This window comes from Lathamus discolor, chromosome 11 (assembly GCF_037157495.1).
Source record: "Lathamus discolor isolate bLatDis1 chromosome 11, bLatDis1.hap1, whole genome shotgun sequence".
NCBI lineage: Eukaryota > Metazoa > Chordata > Aves > Psittaciformes > Psittacidae > Lathamus > Lathamus discolor.
The window spans coordinates 1761660-1779887 of record NC_088894.1 but is presented as its reverse complement, the minus strand read 5'-3'; the positions used below and the strand labels follow the sequence as shown (position 1 = coordinate 1779887).

The following is an 18228-nucleotide window of genomic DNA, read 5'->3' as shown; positions in this document are numbered from 1 at the left end:
CCAGCACCAGCCATCAGGACAGGGCAGAGGAGATGCTGGGTTACCTGCACTGCCTCATCCCAGCGCAGTGCTAGAGAGGAGCCCAGCAGTGTGGGTGACCATAAGCCCCCGTGGACAACCCTCCTCTTCCCTTTCCATCCTCCTTTCCTCCTTCCTGGCCTTAGAAGAGGCTCAGGGCAGACACAGCCATTCACTAATAGCAATTCAGACCGAGATGCAAAGGGAGATGCTCTCTTAATTCAAGCCCTGCTGCAGAAAGCTGTGCTGCATCTCAGATATAGCCCCTACAGAAGCACAGCTGCCTGTTCATGCCACTTAGTGAATGTCTCCAAACAACCCCCACCATCGATGCACCCTGATGTCCAGACTGACCCAAACCACAGGCACACAGCAGGATGCAGCAGGTCCAGGAGGCTCAGACACGCTCCTCCCTCCACCCCATGTCTGTGCCATACAGCCCTGCCTTCCTCTGCATGGGAGCCACACTCATGGATCAGGATTTACTCCCCTTGGAAGCATCCTGAGGGTTCCCAGCCTAAGCCACAGCACAGGCAGCAAGCCCAGCATGTGATTCCAGAGGACACACAGCACAGCTTACATCCCAGCAGCAACCAACCAACCAGCTTGTACCATTCCCCCTCTTCTGGCACTTTGCCTGTGAGATGCAGGAGGAGGTACCAACCACCACAGTAATTGCACATTAGAACCTTAATTAAATACCTGCTCTCCTCCATGCAGATGCAGCCAGTTGGGTTTTGGGTTTGTTTTGCCTGTTTTAAACAAGGACTCCTCATTGACACCTCCAAGGCTCCTTTGGATGTGGAGCAGGGCTGCTCCCACCCACCAGTGCCTGGTAATTGTGGGATGGAGCTCAGGGCTTGCCTAATTAGCTAATTCTGCTCATTCCAAACATCCCAGCAAGGCATCCCATACCCTGTAATTTGCCCTGCCCTCGCCTCAGTGAGTCACTTGTGGATTCATTGATTCGGTTTTATGGGGGATATGAAATAAGAGCTATTGGAGGCAAACAGGAGGTGTGCTCCCCTTGGGGGGAACTCCCTTGTAGGGCAGCACCTTGGAGGTGTGAGATGTTCTCAGGGTCTCTTGGGTCCAGCAAACCACACTTGGTGTCCCCTATTACATGTTTTGGGACATCCTCATTTATCTCTCAGGCACATGTTCTTGCACTGCTTTAACCTGTACTTGTTTCATGTTGGGTCCCTGCAACATGCAGGTATTGCAGTAGAAAGGATCCCACACGTGTGGCATGCACTGGTTAATGCTGGCCACACCACTGCATTTCAGGCCAGAACTTCCACATACCACCTACATGAGGTTGTTTCTACTGTTCTCTACCTCTCCTATACCCATTTTTCTTGACAACCATGTGGCTAAGCCCTAGCACACATTTAGTGAAAGCAGCAATAGATACATACACTTATAAGCATACTTAGCAGCAGCAGCTGAGATGCTGAAGGTTTCCACAAGCACATCTGGTTCTGCCAGGAGCAGAGTCCCTCTCGCAGCAGCTGGAGGAGGAGGAGGAGGAAGGTTGGGGAGCACACACAGACCAAGCAAGAGAGCTGGTGCACAGCTGGAGTGTGAGCAGATCCCTTAACTCACTTGCTGGCCTTCTAAAGAGGTAAAGGATGAAGCAGCAGGGAAAGGCAAACAGAAGGGTATAATCAATCCATCATTACTTTAGCTGCAAATCGTATTTCAATTGTAAATGATTTCCTCTAGGATGAGCACTGGACATGGAGGTAATTGTCCAAACATAGAATCACAAACTGATCTGGGTTGGAAAAGACATTAAAGCTCAGTTCCAAACCCCTGCCATGGGCAGGGACACCTTCCACTAGAGCAGCTTGCTCCAAGCATCAGCATCCCCATAGATGGAGGATGTTCAGCCTCAGAGCAGAACTAACCAGCCTCACACCCCATGCACCTTCCTGGCTGTCTCCTGCCCCTGGGTGACCACTTAATGCAGTGACCTCCATGCAGTTTCACTCGCTGGCAAAAGAGCACCCATTCCATCAACCAGGCTGTCCCTCATGCACAGACAGCACTCGATGCTCTTCAAGTGCAGTTAAGCAGCAGAAAGACTAAAAGAAAGACTCCAAATCCCCACAAGGCAGCCTCGAGCTGATATCATCCAACCCAGGAGCACATCCGAGATCCTGCACTGAGAGCAGAGACAAACCTTGGGAGCTGGCAGCTATTCAAGTGACTGCTTTCATCTGTCTCGCAGGAGGCTTGGAATGTAAATCAGGTACTCCAACCCTTCTCCTGCTTCGTGGCTGTAACTGCATCAAAGAGCACCTCACTGCTGCATCAAACGCCAAGCTTGAGGAATTGCCAAAGGAAAAATGAGGCAGAATCCCAGCCGTAAGTTAACACACATAAAACAGCTCAGGCAGAGGTAGCTTTTCCATACCCACATTCCTCCCACTGGAGCAGCATCACATACGTGTGTGGGTGAGCAAAATCCCTGGGGATGGAAAACCTCCTCAGGCCAACCCATTCCCAGCATCAGCTTTATTAATTATTATTAATAATTCTTTCTAGATTTGTTATAATCATTTCCAGGTTCAGCAACTCGGAAGGACTCTGGCAGAGGTGGAACTCACTGAGCCTTCCTCCCTCTTCATTTGCCAACTGACCCTTTGTTCCTTAACGGCCATTCCTGGTGTTTCCAATTTCATTCCAGAAATGCCCATTGATTTTCTTACTACCTGAATGGGAACATGAGATTTACCTTGGCTGCCTATTTAGGTTTGTACCTTCACAGAGACGTTATTCAATTCACACATCCACGTTACTAAAACCTTGCTCCCACATGAACCAGGGCATCCCGGTGCCATTCCACCTTAATTCCTACTGCCTTTAGGAGCAAACCTTCCTTCAGGTTCATTTCTTCCAGCCACATTTGAAGGAAGAAACTCGAAAGCTGAGGAAATGACCACATCATCTCCTCAGGGTCCCACGTCAAGACCAGGATCTGATTTATCCCATCAGGAACTCCCAGCCTTGGGAAACCCCTCGCTAGAAGCAACATTTCCCCCCAGCAGTCACGGAGGAGATAAAACATTAATGACAGTCAACAAATTCCACCATTTTCAAGTGCTTTCCCTTCCCAACTGCTGCTGTTGGCAGAGGGAAGTGTTTGGGGATGTTCCCAGCTCGCTCACAGTAAATAAATCCCTTTTCTCTCCATCTGCTGTGCTGGAGGCAGCACTGTGGGGCCCCTCTTAGCTGGAGAGCTGGAAAACCCCATAGCACCATTAAACACAAGAAATGGTGTAGGCTGGCCAGGCGGTTAGAGATATTCCTATCCAAGAACCAGACATGTATGGGGCAGCCACGGCCGCACATCCCCCTCAATGGAGGCACAAGTCTGCCTTCATCCCAAACCGGTGCCAGGAGCGATGGCACGCTCTCAGGAATGTGAGTATGGAAAGAAATAATGAGAGAAACTGAATTGAAACCTCTTCAGTGTCTCCTGGATGAATGCATTGCTCTCCCCCCCATCCCTCTCAGCTCAGCCTACGCTGCAGCATTGAAATGCTCTGCCCAGAACACTTGGAGATACAAGAGCAGGAAGCAGTTTCCCACTTAAAGCAGATAAAGGGATGGTTGGAAGAGGCCAGGATGCTCAGTGCTGCATTTATGTGCCACACAGCCACCATCTCCCTACTCAGCACCATGTGTTCTATTGGTCCCACCACCAGACCCCACCAGCACATCCCTATGCCCGTGCAAAGCCAGGGACAGAGCAGCGATTCCCATCTCCCTGAAGGAAAACCTTGAGATTTCCCAGGAATTTTCCTGCAATTGGCCAATCAAAGGAGGACCTGGGCAATTTTACCTCCTCTGGAGGGATTTTTGTGTCCATGTGCAGCGAGTTTCCGGCAGCTCCATGCGGGTTTCTTTAGAGAAAAGACAGGATTGGTTGCTGTAAGTGCAGAGGTAAAGAGGAAATATGGGGGCAAACTGCACATGTTGAAGCATGAAAGAGGCATGGAGATGGGGCATTGTCCATCGGAGCAGTGGGGTGACAAATCCCACTGATTTGGCTGCAACACCACAGGATGATGCTGTGCCATGCGCAGAAATGGCTCCAACACCTAGAATAACCCAGGATCCAACCATCCTCGCCTCTAGAGAGGCTCAAGGCTGGAGTTTACTCGGAGAAGCACCATTTCCACAAGGTTCTTCTTCAAAAGAGCCCTTCTCTCCACACCACAGCTCTGATGTAAATGGACACTGCAGGGCTCTATGCATCCCCTGGCATTTGATGCGAGCAGCTTGTGGGCTGGCGCAATTACCTGTTGTGAGAGCACCTCTCTGTGCTAATTGCTCTTGGAAAGGAAGAATTCCATTAAGAACTGAAGTTCAAGAGGGTTTCAGCACAACACCTTTGAAGTACAAGGCAGGAGACCTTTACCCACCGGGATACACGGTGTTCGTGGAGCATCCCTGGGAACTGCGCGCTGCCGAGTAAGACATTAAAGGTCATCTTTTTGTATTGTTCCTCACAGAGATGCAGCAGAAACAGAAGATTTTTGAGGACAGAAGAGTGATAAAAACAGAGAGCTGCAAAGTCTAAATCACACTTTGGTCCTTGCTGTTCTTCATGTAGTAAAAGGGAAGCAGCACAGCTTAGGTAAGGGGTGGAAAGCATCCTGATGCTACACTGCATGCGAGGAGCTTCATCCCAGCAGCCTGGGGAGCACAAGGCCTTTCTGATGGAGGAGGAGGAGGAGGGTTTTCCTCCTCAGAACTCCTGTTTGGGATAGCAGGGGGACAGGACCACAAAACCCACGCTAGGCATGCAGTGAGGATGGAGCAACAATGGCAACCCAGTCCTTTACCAAGGCATTGCTCCATCACACAGTGCTCAAACCACCATTCTTTCCACTAAGCCTGCACAGCCCCATGTGGGGCCATCCTCATCATCTCATTCCCCCCATAGAAGAGAGGCAGGGAAGGGTTTTCCAAGTCTCTGGGAAGGAGAAAGGCTTTCCCAGCTACAAGCTAGAGGCCATAGCCCATCATGGCATCATTGCCTGCTCTCCCCATGTACTCATTCCATCTCCTTCCCTCCTCGACAGGCTCCCACCTGCGATGTGTTTGCAGGGAACTATTTTCTGCACTCTGTCTGCCACTCGGAGCCATTAACATCCTCCCACCACTTGGGCTGTCATTTTCTCTAATGATGTATTTAAAGAAAATGATACCACAGGCAAAGCATTTCTCAGTGATTACAACACATGGCAAGAAACACCATCAGGCGTGAGTCAACTCGCCCGAGCTGTGTTTTCCCTTGGTGCTCCGGCTGCTCCTCCTGGAATGCATCCCCAGGCACAGCCGTGCTTGGTACCCAAGAGATGCTGCACTCAACACAATGCCCATCGTATGGGGCAGCCCATGGAGAGATGCCCCCTCCCCAAACCCCACCGAGCTGGAAAGGTCCTGCCCCATTCCCAGCATCCTGTACTCCCACCAACCTTATTCCTGAAGGGATGCTGCCATAGGATGTAGCTCGAGCCCAAATGGGATGGGGGCTGCAGGGAAAATCCTATGGGTTTAAACTAGGGCAGGGCTTATGTATGGTGACATTTGATGGAGTTTTTATATACAGCTGCTTGGTGCATTTGCTAGTTTGAGATATACTTTCTCCCTTTATAGCTGAGCTATAACAACTCCATATAACAAGAGCAAAACGCAGGGACCGTACGGGACTTGTAACCCGTCACCTTGGAGCTGCAAGGCAAACAGAGGCTATTTTAACAGCCTGAACCCCAAGAAGAAAGAAAAGAAAGGATAAACCAGCCACCCAAGCAGCTCATAAGCACCACGACGTCCCAAAGTCCTGGGAGTTCATTTATTGCCATTAAGTTGATGAGCAGCTGTACAAAACCCAGAGCCAGGCAGTTGTCATGCTCACATCTCATACAAAACTGGGTTTTCTCAATGGCAGGTCCCCTCAAGAGAGATGCCAAGTGTCCCACATTTGCCTTGTGCATCTCAAAACTACCGGAGGGGAGAGAAATGCTAATTCTCATTTTAGTAGCAAAGACCGAGCTCATTAGGATAGGTCCATGTGGAAAGCCCAGCACATCCTATCCCTGTCACCGTGCAACCTCCTGGTTTGGTTCACCACCTCCAGCCCCATGGGTACCTGCAGCTCCTCAGCATCACCACAGTCCTTCCCTCTTGCAGGTCTCTGGTGCAGTGGCTGCTGAAATCAAGGCACTGGACTGGTCCAGTTGGGCTTCTTCTTGTGCTGCAATGAATGGACCTGTGACCTCCATCCATTTGCCCATCACTGGCTCTGAGCAGACAAACTCTGGAGCAGGAAGTCAGAAAGTAATGATACAGAAAAGTTCCTGTGCGATAAATAAGTCAAATAAAGGAAATTAAAGGAGGGTGGGATCCCTTCCTGGCCTATTTCCAGTGATCTCATGAGGTTTTAGCAGTACCAGCAAGGTGAATCACTGCACTGAGCACTCAGCCGCATCTGCTGAGCGCTGAGTTACTCCGTAGTTTCTCAAAAGTCCTGATCACAAGCACACATTTGGGTGAAAAACCCTCAACTCTGGTTAAAAGAAAGAGGAAAAACGTTGCCATTTCCTCCAGGCATTTCTCACTGAAAGGTCCATTTGAACCATTGTGAGGGGCAGCTCAAGGTGATGACGAACATGTCCAGGGCAAACCTGAGTGCACCCAGCCTTGATTGAAGCCATCGCTGCCTCTCAGGCTTTGGGAGCTGCAAGCTGGTAACATCCCCCATGTGCAGTTTGGGACCAGCAAGGGGAGAGATGCTTCCTCTCCACCCAAAAACCCACCTGGAATCTGGGCTGCTGATTCCGAACACAATCACTGCTCCTGAAAAAGAGCATGGAGTGAGGACACATTTAACTGCTACCCATCAGTGCGGATATCTCCTTTGGCATGAGGTGCTGCCCTGGCCAGGAAAGCAGCTGGGAGCATCCAGACGCACAAGCACCTGGAAGCAAAAGGATCTAAGGACAGTACAAAGACAAACCTCCCTTTGCAACCTGCTCATAGCAGCTCTGCAGAGGTGATGCCTGTGGCAGGGTTGGTTGCACCTAAATCCAGCAACAAAAGAGGGGAGAAGATGGGAATTAGGGATTTCTGGAGCTGCTTCCAGGCAGGATCTTGCTCAGCAGAGGTGGAGATAGGGATGAGCTGTGATCCTGCCTCAGGGTGGATTCACTCCTAGAGAGAAACAAGTAATGGAAGCGGTTAACATTCAGTTTAGGAAATCGTTCTGATGAGTGGCTCACGTCTGCTTCTCCAGCACGGCTCCAACAACCCTTCCCCTCCTGATTCCATCTCCCTTCTGTTGCCTTGGCGAGCCTGGGGACACACATTGCTGGTACAATCTGGGAAGAGACTCCCAGACCACCCAGCACAGATGGAGGAGGGCTCTCCATCACCTCCATGCTCAGCCACCATCCACGCTCCAAACCCACTATGGCCAGAGCATCAAAACCAGGCGTCTCCCTCTGTGCTCACTGCCCTGGTCCTCCTTGAACCATCAGCCAGGCTTGCTCACGGCTTTCCTGCATTCCCCTTCCCGCTATTCCATAAAGCTTTAATTATGGAAGGGGGAGGCAGCAAACTCCGGGGCTGTCACATAGTGTTTGCCCTTCTCAAGTATTACTGTCTAACACACAAGTAATTTAGAAGCATCAATCTGGAGCAGTGTGTCACTAAATAACAACCTCATTCCGGGTGGATTTCAATCACACCGAACCAATTTAACTTGCAAACTACAGGCTGCAGCTCTTGAAGGAAAGGAAACATCTCCCTTTGTCTGAGAGCCAGTGTTAGCATCCCTCACCAGGAGCTGCTGGTGTCAGTCACTGCCATCGCAGAAGGAATTGTTATTGCTAAACACTGTCTTCTGCTATTTTGGGAAGGAAAAGCAGGATTCCATTGGAGTCTGAAGCTGCACAGTAGCTCTGCATTGCTTTATAAGCACCAGCAAAAAGGGGCTGGGAAGCACAAATGCTGTTTGCACGAGACAGACTGCAATGAAGGAAATGCTGCTCTGGCTCTCCCAAAACAGGGATGTCAGGGCTTGGAATGAAGCTGCAGAGACCAGCCCCAAAACAGGGATCAAAACACAGATCCCATTTGGATAGCAGAGAGGTTAGGGGGTGTTTTCCTCCTTTTCCATACTATTTTCACCCAATAAAACACCATGAGGAGAATACCTGGAAACCAAGCAAGGAAGAGCCAGGCACTAAATGGGGTCAGCGCTCCCCTTCAAAGCAGACGCATCTCAGGGCATCACCAGACACAAGCAGGGTCTTTAGAAGCAGGAATTCCCCCCTCATACAATGACAATCACTGACTTCACACCCACCCCAACTCCATCACAAAGCAAAACCTCAGCCAGAACCAAAGATTCACCCAAAACCAAGGAGTGGAGCATCATCTCCATCACCCAGTGGGGACCACAGCATCACCCGCATCCCTTGTGATGATGATTATGATGATGAGGGCTGATGCAGCTCTATTCCTACCCCAAGAGGATAGAGGTTTGTTAAGAAGTTACAGAGGCATCAATGCCTGCCTGAAGCAAACCCACCCACGACACTGGAGTAGCTGTGTCTGCACTGAAAAGATCCAATGGCTTTGACAGCTTTCGCCTTCTTGATGTGCCCCTTAGCAAAAGACAGGTCCGGAGCATTACAGCCATGCTATTGCCAGGGAACTTGGACTTATTCTGCATGCCTGGGGCATGGAAAGATGGAAACCACAAAAGCTGCTCTTGGCATCACATAGGTGGTAGAGATGCAACCCCTACTTCAGCAGCCCCATGCAGTGCAAGAAGGCAGCCTTGCAAAGGCTGCTCCTCTCCCCAGCAGCTCACCATCCCTTCCCCATCTCCCCAGCCCCTGCAGGCAGCAAAAAGGCAAGGAGATGGCTCCACAGCACCAAAGTGATCCAAGTTACAATGAGCAAAAGGCCCAGGAGTCCTCTGCAGCATCTTCCCCCTGCGGACGACAAACTAAGGTGAGAAAGGAGCTTGGAACTGCCCTGGGTGCTCAGGAAGCGATGGAGCAGAGCAGGAGCAGTTACTACTGAAACCACACAGGACACCTGCAGCCACCTCCACCCCACCAGGATTGCTCACTGCTTCACTCTCTTCCTCACCTCCATCTCCTCCCTCCAGCTCTATGCACACCATTCCCTCTTTTCCTGCTGCTTGCATTCGAAGTTAATGAAAGCGATTCCCCAGCAGCTCCTCACCAAGCACCTCCTGGGACATCAGAAACCAATCCGCAGTGTCTGGTCCCGGCTGCAGACTCCCTTGCAATGCAGTGGAATTATTTGCTTTAATTCCTTTGATTTGGTTTATTCTTCTCTGTTTCCTCCAAGATGTCTCTCTTTACAAACTGGCAAAGCACAAACTTCCTCCAAAGCACTCCAGCACTAATTGTGATTAGTGTTTGCATCATTCCCTCATTAGAATAAACTGCCAAGAGGTTCAGAAGCCTCTGGCTGAGCTGAGGAGCACGGACATGCCTGTGCCTTGTTCAGACCCACATGAACCACCACCTACCTCCCAAAAACCCTCTTCAGCCTCTACAGACATGAGCTGGGTTGGAGGCTTTCCTTTTATGCAGCCACTGAAGCTTCCTGGGAGCAAGCACACAGCTCCCATAGGCTGGGAAACAGGTTATTTCCCCCAAGAGCATCCCTGTATCAGTCACACAAAGGGAGGGATGCGTTTGTGACCCCCTGCTCCCTCTCGCAGGTATTCAAGCTGGACCAGACCAAGTCACAGCTTCGACACGGACATCACTGGTTTGGCCACACTGGGTCATCACTAATCCTTACCAAAAGGGCTTTGAGCAGATGGTTTGTTAAGAAAACACAGCTCCTTGCGCACATGATACATCCATGAACAGCTTTTGCTTTTCTCCATGACAGCCCTTAGCAGGAGCAACCTCCCTTTTGCTTAACACAGGTATTTCAGTCAATACATTGCGGGCTCTTTGCTTTGGCAGAGCCTGGTACTCAGCAGCTTCCCACGCATAGCTCAGGACAGGGCTGCTGGTGCTGCCTCTGTGGTGGATGCCATCTTCTGCAGCGGTGCCATTCCATGCTCCTGGTGAGAAGGTATTCCCAGCACTGGGATCGGATGCTTTTCAAAGCCAGATGGCCACCAAAATACTTCTAGCATGGGCAGGAGCTCCACAGCATGAGCATGAACCACAGTCACATCCACTGACCTCCACCAGCTATCAGAGGGGTGCTTACAGCATCAACCCTGCTTTCAGCACAGCCTTGGCACCTTCAGCATCCCCTGATCTGGCAGCACCAGGAAGCTTTGCAACTCCCTGGCACAAGCAGCATCCCTGTCCCCTGTGGGCACAGGCCACATGCCCCTGTGTGAGCTTGCACAGCAGCACACGCATGGATCACAGCCACCTCCAAGGGGAAAATATACCCTGTGCTTTCTCCTTCCATGAATGCTTCTTTTCTTGTGGAAAGGGAATAAATACGGCAAGGGTTTGTTATCAACATCACAAACCACCCACGATGCTGCTACACAGACTGGAGGAAGAATTGCTGTAAATCCTCTTCTTCAGTATCTCATCTTTCTGCCTCCAGGTGGACAGATTTATGGCCAGGATAGTGCAAGAAGCAGCTTTCCCTATCTGCCAGGATGAGCTATACAATGCCAGATCCCTTCTTTATTGCAAGAGATCCTCTTCAGGGCTAATAACTCCCTTCTGCCTTCAACCTCACTGCAAATGTTTTACTGCCACTTAAATTCCTCCTTAGCCCTGACGCTGCTGCTGGCGCAGGGTTTAGCTTGCTCTGGGTAATCAGCAGGCAAGTGACATGTTCTGTTCCCATTCCTGGTGGGGAGGGTGACTCCTGCACCAAAATCACACTGCTGTCACAGCTAATGCAGAAGGTTTCGTACCGGTGCTTCCCCGCAAAGCTCTGCCAGCGGAGCTCCTTCCTAATCCTTTACATCCTCGCTCTTCCCTAGGGATGCGGAGCAGCTTTCAGAGCCGACACAACGAGCAGGGCCGATCGAAATCCCTGCCTCCAGGAGACCCTTCCCCGCTACACTACACTTGGGTGGAATAATACATCCTGACTTTGATATCCTTGGCTTTGAAGATCCCCATTGCTGGAGCCATCTGCCTGCCTAAGTGTGTCACAGTGTGGAAGTGGGCACCTTGATCTCGCCTCCAGTACCCACCTCCCAGTTAGCACTCTACTGGTAGAGCCCCGTTTCTACCCATTAAATAGGGCAGGAAGATCAGATGGCAAGCAGGAAAAAAACCCACTCAATTCCCTTGGATATTTAATATTAATTGAGGAAGTAGATGGGAAAATCGGGTACGCTCGGCACAAACACTTAATATGCCAGATGGGTTGGAGTTAAGTCTAAGCAGCGGCTCAGTAAGTGTCTTAAGAAGAAAATGAACGCAGGCACAGAGCTGCACAAGTGGCATCCAATAAAGACTTCAATCAACATGCATTAAAGACCGGAATAAAGGCTATTTACAAGATTTCAGTAGGTAAAAAAGCCCACTATGATTTTAATGAGACATGAAGGCTAATTAGTAACTGGTACTTAACAAGACAGCAGTAGCTGACAGAAAGAAACGGGAAGTGCCCATTTGCAAGCATGACTTCTGTGTGACTGCTTTTCTCTTGCAGCATTGTTCCTGAACAGTTTCCAACCAGAAAAACAGGCAGGCAGATGGTGGGGTTACTCATTGAAGCAGAAAGCACCACTGCAGTGGGAGAAACGGTCAGATTCTGGCTGCACATCCCTGCCCACACAAGGAAAAGCAATTGGGAAAGACAAGCCCCCAGCAGCCCATATACTCCTTCAAGCAAAGCACTCGTGCATCCTATCTTTAGGGATCGTGTCCTTACTATACCAAACGCCAGGAATACCTTGTGATGTATAGGCTGTCTGATGGGGCAGCTCTGCCTGCACTGTGGGTTGCAGCACATTGTAGAACATCATCCTGGTAGCACCAAAAAGCCTCTCAAAGCAACAGCAGAGGCAGACTCCCAAAAAAGCCCTTCTGGGAAAGAAACAAGTCATTTAAATCCAAAGAACAAAGCCTACAAACAATGTCTCTACAGCAAAGCTGTGATCTAAGCCCGTGAGTCACAGCAGCAGTGCCTGGAAAGCAGCACCAGCTCTGCCTTGGCAGTTCTTCCCTTCCACCGCTTGTCCCATTGACTTTCCAACCCCCCAGCAAAGCCCTGGGAGCTCCCACTCCATCCCTCCCACCCTTCTCTCCCTAGGAATGGGTGCAAGCGGTGAACAGGGCATGTTTTCAGAGGGGTGAATCACAACCTGCATCCTTCCCACATACCCACCGATACCCAGCGCATCACTCATCCTGCCCCCAGTGCTGTGAGAGGGTGCTACAGGCCAGATGCTCTACCAGCAGCCAGAAGCTGCCCACGTGCATCATCCCTCTTTGGATAATGCGAACTTTCCTGCTGATTAATGCCTATTATTAATTATTAATTCCAGCATGTATAAAAGTTATTCAATGAGCAGCAGGATTTGAGTTGGCACCAATTGGAAGAAGTAACACTGCAGAACAGCGAAGAAATGAGCGAGTTTGACAGGAGAAAGCCATCGGGTCACAGGTAATGCCCATGGGGTGTCAGCAGCTCTGGGAGCTAAGCGGGGTGGAACATAAACCTTCAAGAAAAGGTCAAAATTAACATCCTCATTAAGTTACAGCTCACAGAAACCAGCTCAGAGGAACAAGGCGAGAAGGAGGATTTGACTGTGAATGGAGCCCCAGGGAAGGCTTGGGTGTAAAGATTAGAAGCCTCTAATCTTCAACCTCTTCCATGAGGGAAACTACACCAGCAGCCAGCTGACAGCAGTGCTGCATCCCCAGCCAGCTGGCTGGGAGAGAATCCTCCGAGCTGGGAAACAGAGAGGGAAAACTGCTCCTGAGCAGATGGAAGCAGAGGAACATGCAAGCATGACGTTTCTCCACTCCTGGAGCCTTTGCTCTTCAGAAGCCTTTTACATTTAACTTGTAGTGTGACAATTTGAGCCTGGTTATACAGCAAATCCCTCCTGCATCATGTCAGAGACACTTTAGGATTACCAATTCCTTCAGACAGGAACTGTCCTGGCTTTGCTCTGTGTCCATACATAGCAAAGCATCTCACTTTGCTGAGACAGCCGAGAATGGGGCTCCAAGGGGCTGTTCCAAGCCGCCACCACCATCATCCCACACATCACCCTGCCTCACACATGGGGATGAGCTCAATGCGAGGTGATGCATTAGCACTATTAAAATCTCAGCAATTCAGAATAATTGGTCTCATGAAACTTGGTAGAAAAATAGGACTTCGGCAGAATTAAATCCCCTCCTTCCATGGGATATCAGTTACGGAAAACGCCAACTCGGAGTCTGCAGCAGACCAGTCGGGACCAATCTCAATGAGGGAGCGTTACAGGTTTTCATCGGGGATTGTTATGGGATGCTTAATAGGCAGGATTGCTTTCCAGGCAACTTAGGATATTCTAACAAGGAGCAACTCTTCAGTGGCATTATATGATCAGAACACAGACTAGGGATGCTGCACAGGGGGAGACAGGAAGAGAGGGAAAGGAATGCTTTATAGCCAAGCACAGTTATCTATGGTGGCAGCAATTAGCACAGGGTTATGATTACCATAGTGATCAGATCAGAGTGGGATCCTTCCACAAAAGCCCTCAAGGGCTCACAGTGAAAATTCAATAGCAAATTGCAGTGTGGAAGAAAAACAATAGCAAAACGTATAGGCCAAGGAAGAAGTGCCAGAGGTTCCACATATTAAATAAGCCTTATGGAAAGGGCTTTGTGCAGTAAATCCTGAAGCAAAACACACGCACCAAGAAGGAAAAATAAGATGAAGAAAGAGAAATCCTGCTTCAGCCTAATCCCATGGAGCACAAGGGCAGGCACTTGCACTTGGCTTCTCTTCTGCATTGTCTCAAAGCCTCTGCAGCAGTTCACCTTGTCTAGACACCTGCACTCTGCATGCAGCATGCGAGCCGTGCTTATGGCAGTCTGACTTGCATTTCCCATCCCAGTTTGCAGAGCCGTAACTGATGATGCACTCTGCAAGTGGGGAGGAGACCTGGGACCTGCTTCCCTTTTTGCTGCATAGACACGTTCTGAAATGGCTCCAATGGTTATAAGGGCAAGCATCGCATGGCAGTGAGAGGTCCTGAGCTCTGCGGTCCCATGTCCTCAGCTCTACTGTGGCACACAGGGAGAGCCAACCAGCACCGTATGTGGGGAATCATACAAAGCACATCCCCAGGGATACATCTTTCCCTTTCAACATAGCATAGCCTAAGGTGGATGGTGCTAGCAAGATGTCTGGGAGATTTAGGGGTCCATGGTGACCCCCGACACTGGCTTGCACCAAACCATGCATCCCTTGAGCTCCAAGCTTCCCTCACCAACAGCAGTCAGAGCAGATCATCTCCTCCTCTCTGGATGGAGCAAGTTCACATTCAGTTCCCCTTTCCCATTTATCCTGCTCTCAGCAGTCAGAATTAACTGATTCCATGCGCTGCCTCCATGAAGAACGTTCCCTCTTCTGCTCTCTGTGTTTAAGAGCAATGGGAGCTGCCATTTAGTCGATGGGAAAGTAACTTGGTTTAGCTTCTTCCCCTGTCATTAGTGGGCATCACATTAAGAACACAGCAAACCACTGAGGAGAGGAAGAAGCACTTGTGCTAATCAGATTGCAACTGCTGACAGCACAGTGCATCACATCGAGTTACAGGCAGCAGATAACAGATGGCACTCATTCCCTGACGGAAACCCCCGGCATCCCTCTGGATGCACCATTTCCTCACCATCCAAATGCAAAGGCCTCTTCACAGCATCCCAAACTCCCACCCACATCCATGAGAGTTTGGGTTAAATAAGAATTAACACGAATTAGGAGTCTGCATGCAGAACATGCACATTGCAGGCAGCAAACATCAGCCTCGAGGGACAGGAAGGGTCGGCAGAGCACAGCACTGCAGAGGCAAGCGCCTGTGCCCTGAAAGCACAGCAAGGCAAAGGAGGGAGCAAGAGAGCAGGGATTGAAAGCACTTAATGAGGGGCAGAGGTGATACCCAGGCTCCCCTGGGTGAATGGGAGCTGCTCCAGCACACGGGAGAAAGCAGAGCATCCCTCTGATCCCAGCATCACCCACCTGCCCTTGGAAATCAAACAGGACGATGGCAAAGAGCCATAATGGGCTGAGAGAGACCCCAGTGGCCTCAGCACCTCATAGTAACACTGCAGGTGCTATTGATAGCCAGAGACTGGAGATAAAACACTAATTATCCAGCCATGTGACAACACTAATGAGGTGGGGAAAATGCAGATGGAAAAGCAAAGCACTCTCAAGCAAGAGACTGCTGAGCCTGCATGTAAATCCAGGGTGTTTGCAGTGTCCAGCATAAGCCTGATGAGCTAAGACCCATGAAAGGGGAAAACACCCCTGCACCAGACCTCTTATTTCACATGCTCCCTTAGCATCCATCCCTACCTTCCCCCTTCCCAAAGCAGCACGTTAATCCCATCGAGCCCAAACCATCCAGCCAAAATAGACATAAATGTAATGCAATACACTTAATATACATGTAAGACACATAAATGTCATGTAATACACATAAATATGTGTATTTTGGCTGAGGAAGCCCCAACCAGCACCATCTGGAGCTGCCATCACCTAAATTTGAGCTTGCAGCAGGAAACCCAGTTGGGCTTCAGCAAAGAACTGGTGGCATCCCAAATGCCACTAAATCACAGCCCCTTTATTCCCATGCTTGTGGTGACACAGACCCTCAGTGATGCTCCGTCAGCTCTATGGGCTCAGCATCACCCCATCCTCTGGTTCCCAATGCACTTCCCAGCTTCAGAGCAAGCTCCATGAGATGTCAGACTTTGTAACTCAGGGCTGTAACTGCACAAGAGCTCCCAATGTATGGGAATAACAGGAAATTAAAGCAATATATCCTCTGCTATCTAACAGTATTAGGTATCATTAAACCCTCGAGCACAAAGCAATGAGAGAAGATCCAGCTGCAGCTGTGTGTACCCAGCCCCAAGCCCTCCAGCTCCTCACAACCCCAGCCACTGCATTCACCACAGGCATTAAATGGATTGGGAAGGAGCATGGAAAACACAAGCTCTGCAAAGCTCTGCCTTGTGCTGCTTTTTTCAGGTTTCAGCCACAAGGAGCTATTTGCTGCCACTGCAATTACCTGCATGAAGTATCCTCGTTGAGGAGATCCATCCACACCCTGGCTGCAGAGATGCACCAAGATTCCCCTAGGGGGGGATCATCCTTATTCACACACCAAAGGGATGCAAGGCTCAACCATGAGGTCTCCCACTTCTCAGCCAGACCCTCAGCACATGCTATGGGTCGAAACCCCACAAGTACTTCAGACACCTCATGTCCACCCAGGCCCCAAAGCCCTTCTGATGCCAAAACCTCACATTGGTGAGGTCAGCCCCACTCCCTGCTCCTGCTCTCCCACTTGGAGGGGATAAAGGGACACAACTGAGCTGCGAAGCTTCCTGGGGCTGACCTCAACCACGTTCCTTGAATGGAAGGGCACAGGCTGCTCTGGGACCCAGCTTGCTCAGAGGCACAGTGTGGAAATGCTCTCATGGGCTGTGATTCCATGCAGGACCATCACCCAGAGCATCAAGAGCCACCATCCACAGTGACCATGCTCCTCACACAGCCCCCCAGGAGCCCAGCACACCCTCCCCAGCCACCAACCATCAGATCTGAGGCAACCACTCTCAGTCCAGATGCTTTTAAAGCAGCAATTTTAAACCACCAATTGTCCCATCAGTTCTTTAAGCATCATCCCTTGAGGTCACTTGAAGACACAAGGTTGGCTCAGGTCAGCTCAATCATACAATTTCCTTTGGTTCCTTTACTCAGGGCACACAAGTACCTTTTAGTTATTAACCTGAGCCTTTCACCAGCACAACTCATTCACTGGGCTGGGCTATTCACAGGGCTGTTGTTACTGAAAGGTATGCAATATGAGCGAATAAAACACATCACAATATAGGGGATCAGAGGCTGGAACTAGAAACCAGCCAGGAGAGGAAAAGGGATTGTTCTGGTTGGATTTATTATGCTCACCAGAAGGGGTCTGGGCTTTGCTTCCTCACCCAGCCCTGGGTAGGGGCAGAAGGGCTGGTTCAGTGCTTTTGCACAAGCAAAGGGACCCCACTGAGCACAGCTCCATGGGCTGAGTCCTGCTTGATCACTGCACACATGAAACTTCCCAGAGGAAGAAGTCCATGGGTTTCCCACCTGAACCCTGTACATCCCCCCTCTGACACCCTCCTGCACAGGCAGAGCATCAGCCTTTAGCCCCCTTTCCCCTTGGAAGATCACAGGTTTCATACATACCGCAGCCAAAGCGGCTTGGCACAGATCTCACCTGGGGTCTCTGGAGGAGCAGAGGACAGATCCAGGACTCCTAAACCAGGTCCTGGCACTCCCGCTTGTGCCAACTGTTGCAGATTCAGGCTCCAAACCCTGTTGGAGCTACAGCGCACCCACACAACCAGCTTCCACCTCAGGAGCTGCCCCACTAAAGCCTCCTTTATCCTTGACTAAAGCACCCCAGAAGCTTCTCCAGCATCAACCTGGGCTCAGCCCCACACTCACCTGAAAGCCCCTCTGAAGATCAGAACTTCAGCCCCTTCTTCACAGCCCAAGTGACCCAGCATCAGCTCTGCTTCCTGCTCAAACCAGAAGGGATCCACACTTGCCCAAACCAGTTCCTGGCCCCCATCTGCCTTTTATTAAGGGGCAGATGGTGTCCAATTGGGCTCCTGCAGCTCCACCTTCCCAGGGCAGCCCCCTCAGCTGCATCTGCCCCCACTGAGGCTCGGGGTTAATGAACCACTACAAGACTTTCTCCTTCTGACATCCCACCACGAGCCCCAAGGACTTTCTGTGCCCCAGAGATAGGCTGGACCATGCTGCAGCATGGCTCCATCAGCCCTTTCCCCTTTCTCCATCACCCTGCTCAACCATCTCATCCCAGAGCTCCATCCTCACCCAAATACTCCCTATCCTGACCCAAAATATTCCCTGTCCTAACCCAAATATTCCCCATCCTGACCCAAAATATTCCCCATC

The 18228-nt window shown here is 50.4% G+C and overlaps 1 long non-coding RNA gene across 1 annotated transcript; it reads right to left on the bottom strand.

The window, feature by feature from the left end:
* Positions 1-8106: 8106 nt before the first annotated feature.
* LOC136020505 (uncharacterized) lies at positions 8107-17850 on the bottom strand. The gene is made up of 3 exons (XR_010615352.1): positions 17752-17850; positions 11971-12104; positions 8107-9035 (listed from the first exon to the last, which is right to left on the bottom strand). It is a non-coding gene; the product is annotated as an uncharacterized LOC136020505 (long non-coding RNA).
* Positions 17851-18228: the final 378 nt, after the last annotated feature.